Source organism: Prunus mume, linkage group LG6 (genome assembly GCF_029339155.1).
Source record: "Prunus mume cultivar Tortuosa linkage group LG6, ASM2933915v1, whole genome shotgun sequence".
Classification (NCBI taxonomy): domain Eukaryota; kingdom Viridiplantae; phylum Streptophyta; class Magnoliopsida; order Rosales; family Rosaceae; genus Prunus; species Prunus mume.
This window is the reverse complement of record NC_142703.1, coordinates 1416885-1429941: the sequence shown is the minus strand read 5'-3', so window position 1 is coordinate 1429941 and position 13057 is coordinate 1416885. Positions and strand designations below refer to the sequence as shown.

At 35.7% G+C, this 13057-nt stretch overlaps 1 pseudogene; it reads left to right on the top strand.

Annotated features, from left to right (window-relative positions):
• Positions 1 to 10992: 10992 nt before the first annotated feature.
• LOC148915771 (receptor-like protein 6) lies at positions 10993 to 12504 on the top strand (annotated as a pseudogene).
• The last annotated feature ends 553 nt before the right edge of the window (positions 12505 to 13057 follow it).

The following is a 13057-nucleotide window of genomic DNA, read 5'->3' as shown; positions in this document are numbered from 1 at the left end:
TTTGAGTCCATTCCATGTCTACGGACTCATTTCGTCGCGCTCTATGCGAAGCAGTGCAAGTGGAATGGTCAAATTCTTCTTCAGTCAAAAGTCAACTTTTCTTTAATAACTTACTCCAAGAGCAAAATTATCGTCATTTCCCTTAATAAACTAATAGTTAAATATTAATTAAGGTTTGGGTTATTACAGTTTTACTTTGTTTCACCTGAGGACTAGCAAAATCTAAGTTTGGGGGTATTTGATAAGTTCATAATTTCATACATTCGCATGCCTTCGTTACTTAGTGACTTTGCTTAGTTTCTCTTTATTTTGAGTCACTTACCTCTTTTTGTTTGTTTTGTAGGTTAAGACAGCAAGAGATCACATTTGATGCAATCTATGCTTGTTAAGGGCCGATTGGGATAAGAGGAATATGAGCTTAAAGACAAACACACTTTGGGCCACACTCCTTCTCAGTCCAGTTTAGTAGGTCATCTTGAAGGCCTCATTTCAAAAACTTACACAGGTCGGATGAGGAGACATCCTCGATAGAACTTGTTCCAATGGGTGTTTTTTATAACATATCCAAATTTCATCCCAATTGGATAAATCTGGAGCCCTCAGCACGTTAAAGACTCAACCAAGTTCACAGAAAAGTCATTGGTGGCTGTAATCACATTTAATGTCGCTACATCCCTAGAGCCATGTGCTACACATTAGAGCAGCCACACATGGGACATAAATCAGCTTAGGAACTCAGAAAGATGAACAAAAGTCAAGCTTTCTATAAAGTGACCAAGAATAGTCCCACCAAAGCATATATTGGGCAGCTGGAGTAGTTAGCATGTATTGGGCAGCTGGAGCAGTTGGCATGTAATGGGCAGCTGGAGCAGCTTGGCATGTAATGGGCAATGGAGCTTGGCATGCAATGGGCAGCTGGAGCAGTTGGCATTTATTAGGCAGTTGAGGCAGTTGCGGCAGTTGAGTAGTTGAGGCAGTTAAAGCACACTCTCTTAGCTGCTCCCAACCGCCTCAATCGCCTAATAAATGCCAATCGCCCAATGCCCATTACATGCCAATCGCTCCACCTGCCCAATACATGCTAACTGCTCCAATTGCCCAATACATGCTTTGGTGGACTATTCTTGGTCTCTTTATGGAAAGCTTGACTTTTGTTCATCTTTCTGAGTTCCTAAGCTGATTTGTCTCCCATGTGTGGCAGCTCTAATGTGTAGCACATGGCTCTAGGGATGTAGCCACATTAAATGTGATGGCAACCACCAATGACTTTTCTGTGAACTTGGTTGAGTCTTTGACGTGCTGAGGGCTCCAGATTTATCCAATTGGGCTGAAATTTGGATATTTTATAAAAAACACCCATTGAAACAACATTCTGTCAAGGATATATCCTCATTCGACCTATGTAAGTTGCTGAAATGAGGCCTTCAAGATGACCTACTAAACTAGACTGACAAGGAGTGTGGCTCAAATTGGGTTTGTCTTTAAGCTCACATTCCTCTTATCCCAATCAGCCCTTAACAAACATGGATTGAATCAAATGTGATCTCTTGGTGTCTTAACCTACAAAACAAACAAAAAGAGGTAAGTGACTCAAAATAAAGAGAAACTAAGCAAAGTCATTAAGTAAAGAAGGCATGCGAATGTATGAAATTATAAACTTATCAAATACCCCCAAACTTAGATTTTGCTAGTCCTCAAGCGAAACAAAGTAAAACCACCATTTAGAAAATAGGAAATAAGCAGCTAGCCTTGCCAACAATATCCTCAAAGAATCACCGAAGTATATGGTTCCAAAGAAACACAACAATCACAATCTAAGTTCCACACATGATTCAAGAGTAAGCAAAGCTCACAATGACATCCTTAAGTGTAGTGTGTGAAAGTCGAATCAGAACAACACCTGCAACTCAAATAAGTACATGCGCACACACTTAGAGAAAATCAAGAATTCCGAACCCTATAAGCTCATTATCAAATCAGCTATCCACAGTAATACCATCTAATACCAAGGATCAAAAGGACTTTACAATGGTTGTAATGAGGCTTAGGGTAGTGGTTGAATGAAAGAGGGGATATGGATATATAACAATATCTCGAGCACAACAAAAGCATAAGTAGAGCATGAGAGATTACTAATCTTTGTAACAAGCAAGGAACACATACATGAGGATATTTTCCACAGAATTTCAGCACCTTCATATCTGTTTATTTGGCCTAATTTTGTGGCTCTTTACCCTAGATCACCATGATCTTCTCTTTTATAGCACCCTAGGGCCATGACTATATTGGTCACACTTCATTACCTCTTTTGATTAGTTACCAAACCCCCAAACTTATTTCTTTTCAACACTTGGGTTATGGCACTAATGATTCACTTTTGCTCCAAAAACCTTGCATTGTTTATGACTTTTTTTAAGATAGCTTTAATTGCTCATAAAATAAGTAAGGATAAGAAAACAGAGGTTCATTATGGTGAAAATGGTTTACACAAAGAAAGGCTTAACTTAGGCTCAAATGGGTTGACTAAGGATGAATACATGTAGAGGGATGGTTAGAAAGGCTCAAACGGTTCAAACATGGCCTAAATCACTTCCTAAGCATTGTGTGGCAACATAATGTCTCGAAAGATATTCAAATAAGTTCTAGAGTACGAAACCAAGATCATGAGATAAGTAGAATTGCATAACGTCTTCAAGTAGCAAGAAATTGGATTAACTCGGCAAAGTGCTCAATAAGTTCAAGGATGGCATGCTAGACAGAGTTAACTCAGAATCACACAAATACCTTAAACAATGACTGACAATTTCTGAAAAACCATATTAGTATTAAATCCAAGTTTTATCATAGGTGTCTGGAACAACACACAAAATCCTGTGTTTTTAGACACTAGACACACTCAAAAAATTTAAAATTTGACAATTTGAAACAACATAACCAAATCATTTACAAAAATTTGTTGAGACTATTCCTAACAACTAAAATGAGTTATTAAAAATAGTAACTTTAATTCTCGCAAGTGCACGAACCGTTCATAGCATAGCTTATGTAAATACAAGATCGATCCCACAGAGAATGGTAACTTGGTTCCAAGTTAAATTACTTAGAATGCTGGAAAAACATAAAACAAAGAAACTAACTAACTAACTAACTAACTAAAGGCAAAGTCGAATTCAACAATGCCTCTTGCTAATTACTCAAGGTCTAGGACAGAATCCTAGAACCACACACGCACTCGAAATGGGGGGTTTTGTTGTTGAAATGATGACATGAAAGTGAAAAGAAAGTGCTGGAAAGTAACCGCTAGCAGCAATCAACAAGTTGTGAAACAATGATTGAGAGGTTTTAGAGCCTTGGAATCTATCACTAGTCTTCCTATCCAAGTTATGAATGCATAGAAATTGACTTAAGCTTCATCAACAATAGATTATCGCATACAAGCCTATGGTATCTAGGTGCAGGAATGCATGATTCTCCTAAGGCATGTGATTACGCATGGTATCTACACAACACGTGATCTCTAATATGCAACCTAAGCATGGTATCTACTTAAAATAAAGCATACAAGAGTCATTAAGCTCATTGAGAATATGATAATCACACAAGTCCTAAAACATGGTATCTGTCCTAGTCAACCTATGGTTATTAACCCCTTGAATGATTCTTAGGTCATTCAAGTGTTGCTTGTGAAAGGAGAGTAGTGAATCTAAACCCCTTCCCAACCTGTGCTAGATGCATAAAATCCTAGTTAGCTACTCCAAGAAAACATATATCAAGCAAATAATAAACTGGAGATTACCAACTTGATAGTGAAAGCAAGGAAATCAATTAACTATAAAATCATCCATAACATTGAATATTCATGACTAGGGCTTCATCCCAAGCCCTAACTAAATGGATTAGTTAGACATAACTATGAATATAGAAAATAAGAAATACATAGATAGGATAAAGAGAGGAGAAGAACTAGATGATAGCAGCAAGGAATTCCCAGGACAGCTCCAAGCTCTCCCTCCTTTGCAACTAGCTCTCTTCTCTCTTTGTGGTGGAGAATGGAATCTGAATGTTTGTATGAGTAATGGATGAAATGAATGTCTGTCTCTATATCCTTTGAATGAGTGTGCAGCTCTCCATTTATAGAGTGCAATTTCGTCCTCCCTTTTGGCTGGTGAAGCACACCTCTCTTAGCTGCTCTCAACTGCCTCAACTGCCCAATAAATGCCAACTGCTCCAACTGCCCAATTGCCCATTACATGCCAACTGCTCCAGCTGCCCAATACATGCTAACTGCTCTAGCTGCCCAATACATGCTTTGGTGGACTATTCTTGGTCTCTTTATAGAAAGCTTGACTTTTGTTCATCTTTCTGAGTTCTTAAGCTGATTTGTCTCCCATGTGTGGCTGCTCTAATATGTAGCACATGGCTCTAGGGATGTAGCCACATTAAATGTGATGGCAGCCACCAATGACTTTTCTGTGAACTTGGTTGAGTCTTTGACGTGCTGAGGGCTCCAAATTTATCCAATTGGGCTGAAATTTGGATATGTTATAATAAACACCCATTGGAACAACTTCTATCAAAGATGTCTCCTCATCTAACCTGTGTAAGTTGTTAAAATGAGGCCTGCAAGATGACCTACTAAACTGGACTGACAAGGAGTGTGGCTCAAATTGGGTTTGTCTTTAAACTCATGTTCCTCTTATCCCAATCAGCCCTTAACGAGCATGGATTGAATCAAATGTGATCTCTTGGTGTTTTAACCTACAAAACAAACAAAAAGAGGTAAGTGACTCAAAATAAAGAGAAACTAAGCAAAGTCACTAAGTAAAGAAAGCATGCGAATGTATGAAATTATGAACTTATCAATCGACAATATGTATATAACCTTTTATACAGTAGAAAATATTACTTCAAATCTTGTTCTACATACTTTAATTTGTAGTAGATCACATTCAAGTTAGACAGCAAAATGGGTGGACTCAAATGCCAGAGCCCACTTGCCCACAAAGAGAGTGATGACCAAGGCTTGCCCAAAAACAAATGTGTGGATCCCTGTCAACTAGGGGTGGGCATAAAAACCGTCGAATTGGAAAATCGAACCAAGTAGAATCGAAAAAAGTCGAAAAAATTGTGTTGACCAAAAAAGGTCAAACTCGAACCAAAACCGAATTGAACTAATTTGGATTGGTTCTAATTCTAATTTTAACTTTATAGGAATGGGTCCAAACCAAACTGGACTGGTTATTTAAATTAATCAATTAATTATATTTTTATCCCATTTTTCTCCACCTTTGGCCCAATGTTCTCTCAATAAAGCCCAACGTTATATTAAAAAAATCCTAAAGCCTAACAATACTATGCCTATAGCCTAGACCCAATTAATAACCCTACTTTCTAACTCTTAATAACTCATTTTCTTTACTCAAACTCCCATCTTTCCTTCATCTCTCCTCTTTTTTTTTCTCTTCTTCTTCTTTTCTCCCTTCTCTATGCCGACACTCTCTCTCTCTTCATTTTTTTTTTCTATCCCTCTCTTCTTCGTCCTTTTCTCTCCTCCTCTTTCTTCTTCTTCTTCCTTTTTCTGGTTTCGATTTTTAGTTTTATTGTTTTCTGCTTCTCTCTTCCTCTTTCTTCTTCTTCTTCCTCTTTCTTCTTGCTCTTTCTGGTTCCAATTTTCTTTCTCTCTTTCTATATTTTTTTTAATGCGTCTCTCTTCCCTCTTGCTATGGAACTTTCTTCATATGCTGGTTATGAGGATCCAAGGACTATCAAGCATCAGAGTCTAATGCAAGACTATGAAGAGCTGCATAATGAAAAGAGAAGATATAACCAGTTTGCTAGTCTTTGGTTATAAATCAAATAAAACAATTTCCAATTCTTTTCTTTCCTCTTTGTGGGATTTTAGTCCATCAATTCTTTCGTACATATTTCTGTATAATATGTGAGAGATGTAATTATGGGGCGTTTACTTAGGGAAGCCAATACAGAGTGATGTGTAAAACTTTTCATGATATGCTGAAATTCTTTTGTAGGTTTCTTTAGATACATTGTTTATTTGGATTTTGTTTATGTGGCTGCTGAGAGATATGAGAATAAAAAGGATAAATCAAATATTTTAAAGAAAAAAAAAACTCAGTTGGGCTTGTTAGCTTATTCAAAAAGGGAAAATCAGAACCGAACCAGATCTGAATCGATCTGGGTTGGTTCGGTTCAGTAATTAATTTTTCATTAGAATCATATCGAATCAGTTCGAATGAACAGTACGGTTCTGGATATGAATTTGACTGAGAATCAAGCCGACTCGGACTGTGCCCAGTGCTATTGTCAGCTACCTTAGACCAACTCTCTCCAACCCAAGGTCTAAAACCCAAATAGATTTAGCAAGGAGACTATAATGAAGAGTGAAAATAAGGGATTATAATGAGGGCTTCTTTAATAGTCGTCCGATTTATTAGACTAAACCCCCTCATTGTTGTAACATCAACATAGCCCCTCATTATAGAAGCTAGATGTAGTGTTAGTTTTGTTGCCGTCTTGAGTTTGGTGCTTTGGATGTCTAATGAAGTTGTTCTTTGATTAAAAAAGAATAATACAACGTCTCAAATTGAAATCCAACGATTAAAATAATAAAATAAAATATCTTACCTCAAATTCTATAAATACACATCTATTTATAAAATAATTAACCAAAAATCCATTTCTTTCTCATATCTTTTTTACATAACCGATATTTAGGGGATAACATTTTTTTCGCATGGGTTAGGGTCTTTGTGGGACTTGCCCCTAATGGGTCGAATATGAAGGATAAAATTTAGGCGTGAGGACGAATTTGGGGATTTTTCGAATATAGTATTCGAGGAGGGATGAGGATACTATTTTAATCACGTACCCATATCCTCCCTTGTTTAGAGCATATATGTGTGTATGTTGTTTTAGTAGATCCAATTTCTTTGGAATCATAGTTTTTCATTAAGATTTATACTATTAACATTATAGTTTTGTAGGTATTAATTTGGCTAACTAATTCTTATTTTATATGAATGAAAATAGAATTGATTTATACTAGATTCATGACACACTTCTTTCTGGTTCAAAAAGCTTTTTTTTTATTGATACTTTTGTAATAGGGCACGTCGGGAAACTGATCCCCAACGAAGGTGAGAATAAGGAATTCCTGATTTGAATAATATGCGGACAGAGCCGGGGATGAAGGAAAAGCTAGCCCAACCCAATTCACTACATTACATGTGAGAACCTTTTAAAAAAAAAAAAAAAAACTCTATACATTTTATTATGTTAAAGAAATATTCATATTACATATTAATTATTTATTATGAAGACCTAAATGTTATAAAATCTTAAGCCTAGTATGAGATTATTCATTTAGGTGAAAGATGACATCATTCTTGTTTTCCATGTGTAGAGACTTGCAATTGGTTTTAATCAAATCATCATTGTCATGCCACCTTGCATGCTATAGTATTAAGTGGTGTTGTGATATCATTGGGCAAAGAGGGATGAGTCACATTATTCCCTTACTTTTCTCTCTTATCTTTTGGTGGTTTAAAATATTACATATATAAATATTATTTGGTTGCATCCATAGCCTCTCATATAAGTATCATCCTTTCTTACTTCAATCATTCATTCCAACTCTTTAGAATAGATTTCTAACATAAAGTAGTGTTGAAAAGAAAGAGAGAGAGAGAGAGAGAGAGAGAGAGAGAGAGAGAGAGAGAGAAACAAGATGAAGAACGTGTGTCTTTGTCTTGCAATATTTCATACTTATCATGGTGAGTGGGTTATGTAATGTGTTCTAAAATTTCTTATTTTATGATAAATGTGCAAATCATGGATTTATTCTATTTACAAATCTATCTCTACTTTCAAGTCAAGCATGTGTAATTTGTGCAAAATTCACAGAATATATATTATTTGGAGTTTTTGTGAAATACGTACTATTCATGGAACATAAAAACTTCAATGACGGGGTATCCGAAGGATAAATGTACTAGATGGAGACATAGGGTAGTGAGGCTGATAGAGGGTCACGTGTTGGATACAATTTGTGACACTACAAGAAAAAAGGTCAGTAGTGATCAATTTCTCAGTGACTAAACTAAGAATGGTCACAAAAGGAACACATTTAGTGACTAAATATGTTATATGGTCTCTAAAATGATTGGGGCATAATATTTAATTTTTAATGACCAGATTTTGTGATAAATAGTGAATAATTTAAACTTAGTCACTAAAAACAACTTAAATTACATAATTAGTGACCAACATATACGGCCTCGTGGGCTACTATTTAATTAAATTACACATTAGTGACCAATTAACTTTTGTTAAATTTATTATTCGTTCAAAGGAGGGCTACTATTTACTCAAAAGAAGGAACGAAGTGAGCAAATTGAAGGAACAGAGCGAGCAAGCTCAAGCTGAGCGACCGTCTTCTTCGTCGAGAGAGCATGCTCTTTGTCGTCTTCTTCGTCTATGTGGTTTCGATTTCTAGGTTTTCTCCCAATATCATGTGAGCTTTCTATTCCTCTGTGGTTTCAATGTCAGTTTTGATTTCATTTGAGTTTGATTTGAGTGCGATTATGATTGTGATTGTGATTCTCTATTCCCTAATTCCCTAATTCTCTATTCACTGTGATTTTGAGTTCCACTGTTATATCAATTTTCCTAACTATGATTTTGTTTTGGGTATATTTTGTGTTTATTTATCTTGGAGTCTTCAATTTAGTTCATGGAGGCTTTCATTTGATAAATTGAGGCTTTAAGCTTGTAGATGCTTCGTTTTACTTGATGAAAATATTATTGCATTACTCATGTTTGCTTTCATAAATTCTTAGCATAGTCTGTGTACAGAGCATGTAAATTTGAAAACTTATAACTGCAATTAGTCTTTTTGATTTAGGCCGTGCCCCATATGTTACCAAAAAAAAAACTTATAACTGCAATAGAAATTCTCAGCTTGTTTTGATGAAATAGCGGGAAAACCCCCAAACCAACAAGTATTCTATTTAAAGGATACGAAATAGAGTACAGAGTCTACATTTTGTCTAGTTTATCTAGTTTCTTTTAGGTTCACAAAGTCTCCATTTTTTATGTTTTGTGGTTATGATGAAAACATACTGGAGTGAAAATAGAGTACAGACTTAAACTTGTTTGGAATTTATTCTTAAGTCCCTTCCGTTCTCTCTCCCGCTTTCAACCCTCTGTTTTTTTTTTTGGGTCTGAATCAGTCCCCACTTACCTTTTTAATTAACTCTCTCTCTCTCTCTCTGTTTTCACTTTAGAATTCACCAAAAGGATTGAAATACGAAGATTTAAATTGATTAACTAAAATGAAGCTCATAGAGGTGCAAAAAGTCTACAGGAATTACAAAAATTAACCCCCTATTAATTCACTTGAAGTCCAGAGCGCATGGTGTTGGTGACGTGCACTTTTGTTACAAAGCCCCTTTAACGTAATTTGGAAGGTCAAGTTTATTATTATTATTATTATTTTCCAATCACTTCTTTATTGATCAAAATGTCAATAAATATTTTCTCTTGATGAAGAACACTGAGGTTTCTTGTGTTTTCACAAAACCCCCTCATGTCACAAAAATTACACAAACACCCCCTGATGTTTCAATTTGTTTTCACAAAACTCCTTTTCGTGGATTGTTTGTCCAAAAATTGATGATTTCATTGAAAAAAAACTTATGCAAATGACAAAATTACCTCAATAAAATATATGCAATCTAATCTCAAAGGTCAACTTTGTCATTTGGAGATTTGTTTTGTACAAAATATCTTTGGATGAAAAATCAATAAAAATAAATTTTGTTAAAATGCAGAAAACCTAAAGGAGTGTTAGTGTAAATAACTCTTATTTACTATACAAGTATATATGCAATGCCATTTCATTATGCCATCCATAAGTAGATAGCTCTTTCACTTTCATAGATGATCATTTAGCTTAAGAGGGCTATGCTCGAGTAAGACCTGTTTATAAAAAGAATATTAAAATTTTGCAGTGGCTCAATAATGAAGGCTCCAAATGCTAACTGGACTGGGTGGTGGTGCATGCTGACTCCAAGTTGGAGGATACACATAGCAGAAACCACTCTTCTGCTTGTCACATCATCAGTTTAATCGACGGTGAAGTTGATTGACAGACAGTGTAAATTGATCGAATTTCCATTCTCTTTGGCTTTCCAAATTTAGACTTAGCACCTAAATTTAATGGCCAATTGACTTGAAGTTACTCGGTCATTCTAATTGAAGATATTAGACCTCCATCTAATTGACAGGAACGGTTTTTCTTTTGTTTCGAATTGACAACAGTGGTCCTTAATTGTAGGGATAGAATTTTCTGTGATGATTATTTGTTTGCATTTACACTTCTTTTTATTAAGGGAGATTCACTATAATACCTAATATGGGAGCCCAAATTATATAAAAAAACTTTATCTGAAATGGACTTTAAAACACACCCAAAGCCCATTTACAACATAACAAAAAGCTTTTAACTTCTTTTAAATTACAAAACTGTCATTGATTTCTTAAAACAAACTCAACCCAAAAAAACCTCATAAAAAACCCCAAAACACTCAATGAGGTATGAAAGTAATTTAATAATTAAAATTAAATTCAATAGGGCTAGCTGTCATTTTTTGAGTTTTTTTTGGGTATGTTTATAGAAATTAAATGATGTAGGGTTTATTTATAGTTTTAGTGCTAAGAATGAATATATGACTAAATATCTCTTTTATTAATCAGTTCTTGAGTTCTTGACTTTAGTCACCTCATGCCAGTCCATAAATAGATACTTGACACGTGTATTATCCCATCACTTCTATATTGATCAAAATGTCAAATAATATTAAATTGTTACTTGACACGTGTATGCTATTACTCAACCATTTGATCATGCCAGTCTATAAATAGATAGCTCTTTAGCTTTAACTTTCATATATGATTCTTTAGCAAAGAGTGCAAAGAAAAACTATATCAAAACATGATGGGGAACCAGTCCATTCGCATGCTCTCGAAACTACTAGTTCTGTTGTTGTTTCATCTCGTGGTTGCAAACTTTGCAAACTCTTTGCAGCAGCTATCTTGTCATGTTGAGGAGAGCTCTGCCTTGCTCTAGTTCAAGGAAAGCTTTATTATTAACAAATTTGCTTCACGTTCTAAAGGTGCTTATCCAAAGGTTTCATCATGGAAACTAGTTGCAGGAGGAAATAGCAGTTGCTGCTCATGGGACGGCGTGAAGTGTGACGAGAAGACGGGTCATGTTATTGGCCTTAATCTTAGCAGCAGTTATCTCTACAGCTCTTTCGACTCCAATAGTAGCTTATTCAGACTGATGCATCTTCAAAGGTTAAGCCTCTCTGACAATAACTTTAATCACTCTCAAATTCCATCTTGCATAAGAAATTTTCCAAGCCTCACTCATCTTGACCTCTCTGCCTCTTTTTTTTCTGTCTCACGCTTGTCCAAGTTGACATACCTTAATCTGTGTTGCAACTTGCAATATTCTTGAAATTGAAACATCTCCTGATAATCCTCAGTGATTGTTGAAACTTCAACCATCCGATATGAGAAGTCTGGTTCAAAATTTAACTACTCTAGAAACTCTTTATCTCAGTTTCATTAACATATCATCGATCATACCAGTTTCCTTGACAAATTTATCATTTTTAACATCCCTTGCCCTTAGGAAATGTGATCTGTTTGGCGAATTCCCAGTGAAAATTTTCAGTCTACAAAACTTAGAAGTTCTTAGTGTGAGATACAACTAAGATCTCACGGATATTTGCCCAGATTTAATCAAAGTAGTCCTCTCATCTCCCTGAGAGTTGGGTTTACTATGTTTTTCGGAACAACACCTTCTTCGATTGAAAAGCTTAATTCATTGCAAGAGTTGGATGTCGCTCAACGCAATTTTTCAAACTCGTTGGTTCCTTCTGCACTTGGCAATCTTAGACAGTTCACTTATCTAGACATTTCAAAAAGCAGATTTGGAGGTTCAATTCCTGATTCTTTGGCAAACCTTACCAAATTGACCGTGTTTAGAGTTAGTACAAGTTCATAAACTAGTCCAATTCCATCTTGGCTAGGTAACTTTAGCAAACTAGTTTACCTAGATTTTGCAAAATAAGCTCTCAGGACAGATCCCCCAACAACTGACACAGCTTACATTCCTTGGGAACTTTGATGTGTCTCACAACAATCTCACAGGTCCTATACCGCAAGGAACCCAACTTACTTCATTCAACAGCACTTCATATGAGGGAATCAAGAGGCCCCTCAACAGCTATTTTCAACTGAAGAAGACGGTGATTCAGGCTCAGCTCGAACTCTTCAATTTGATTTGATATTTGGTATGGTTGGAGTTGGAAGTGGGTTGGTAGTGGGAGTGTTTCTTGCTGATGTCGTGGTCACAAGAAGGCAGGAGTTGTTTCTTAAGATCGTTGGAATTGTCAGGCTAATCATACGGAAGTGGTAGAGCAGGAGATGCAGAAATTGAACAAGGTCATGCGCATTTATAGTCATTTTCTTGTGTTTTCTTCCTTCTCCTTCTTTTGTAACCATGCTCTGTCTTTGAGTTGTACTTATGCTAATGAAAGAATCAGTTATGATGATGTATAAATGCAAATAAAGATAATCGAGTGTTGCATGTGTTTCTGTATTTGGATTCTCTTCTCTGCATTCATAATTAAGTACATTGTATAGCAAGGTCAGTTGTCTACAACCACAGAGCTATGGATTTGCAAAACATTTCTTTCAACTCATGGGATCGAACGAAAATCGTACACTATATCGTCAATGCGGACAATTTCAACATTGCAACTGTAAACTAAAAGTAAAAAGGTTAGGAAATTTTGGTTTCAATAATTATTGGCTGCCAAAAATATTTGAAAACATTGGAAATACAAGGGTTATGCTCAAGTAAGAACTGTTTATAAACTGAATATTAAGATCCAGCAGTGGCTCAATAACGAAGGCAACAAATGCTGAGTCGAAGTTGTGGAGGATATGCACAGCATAAACCACTCCT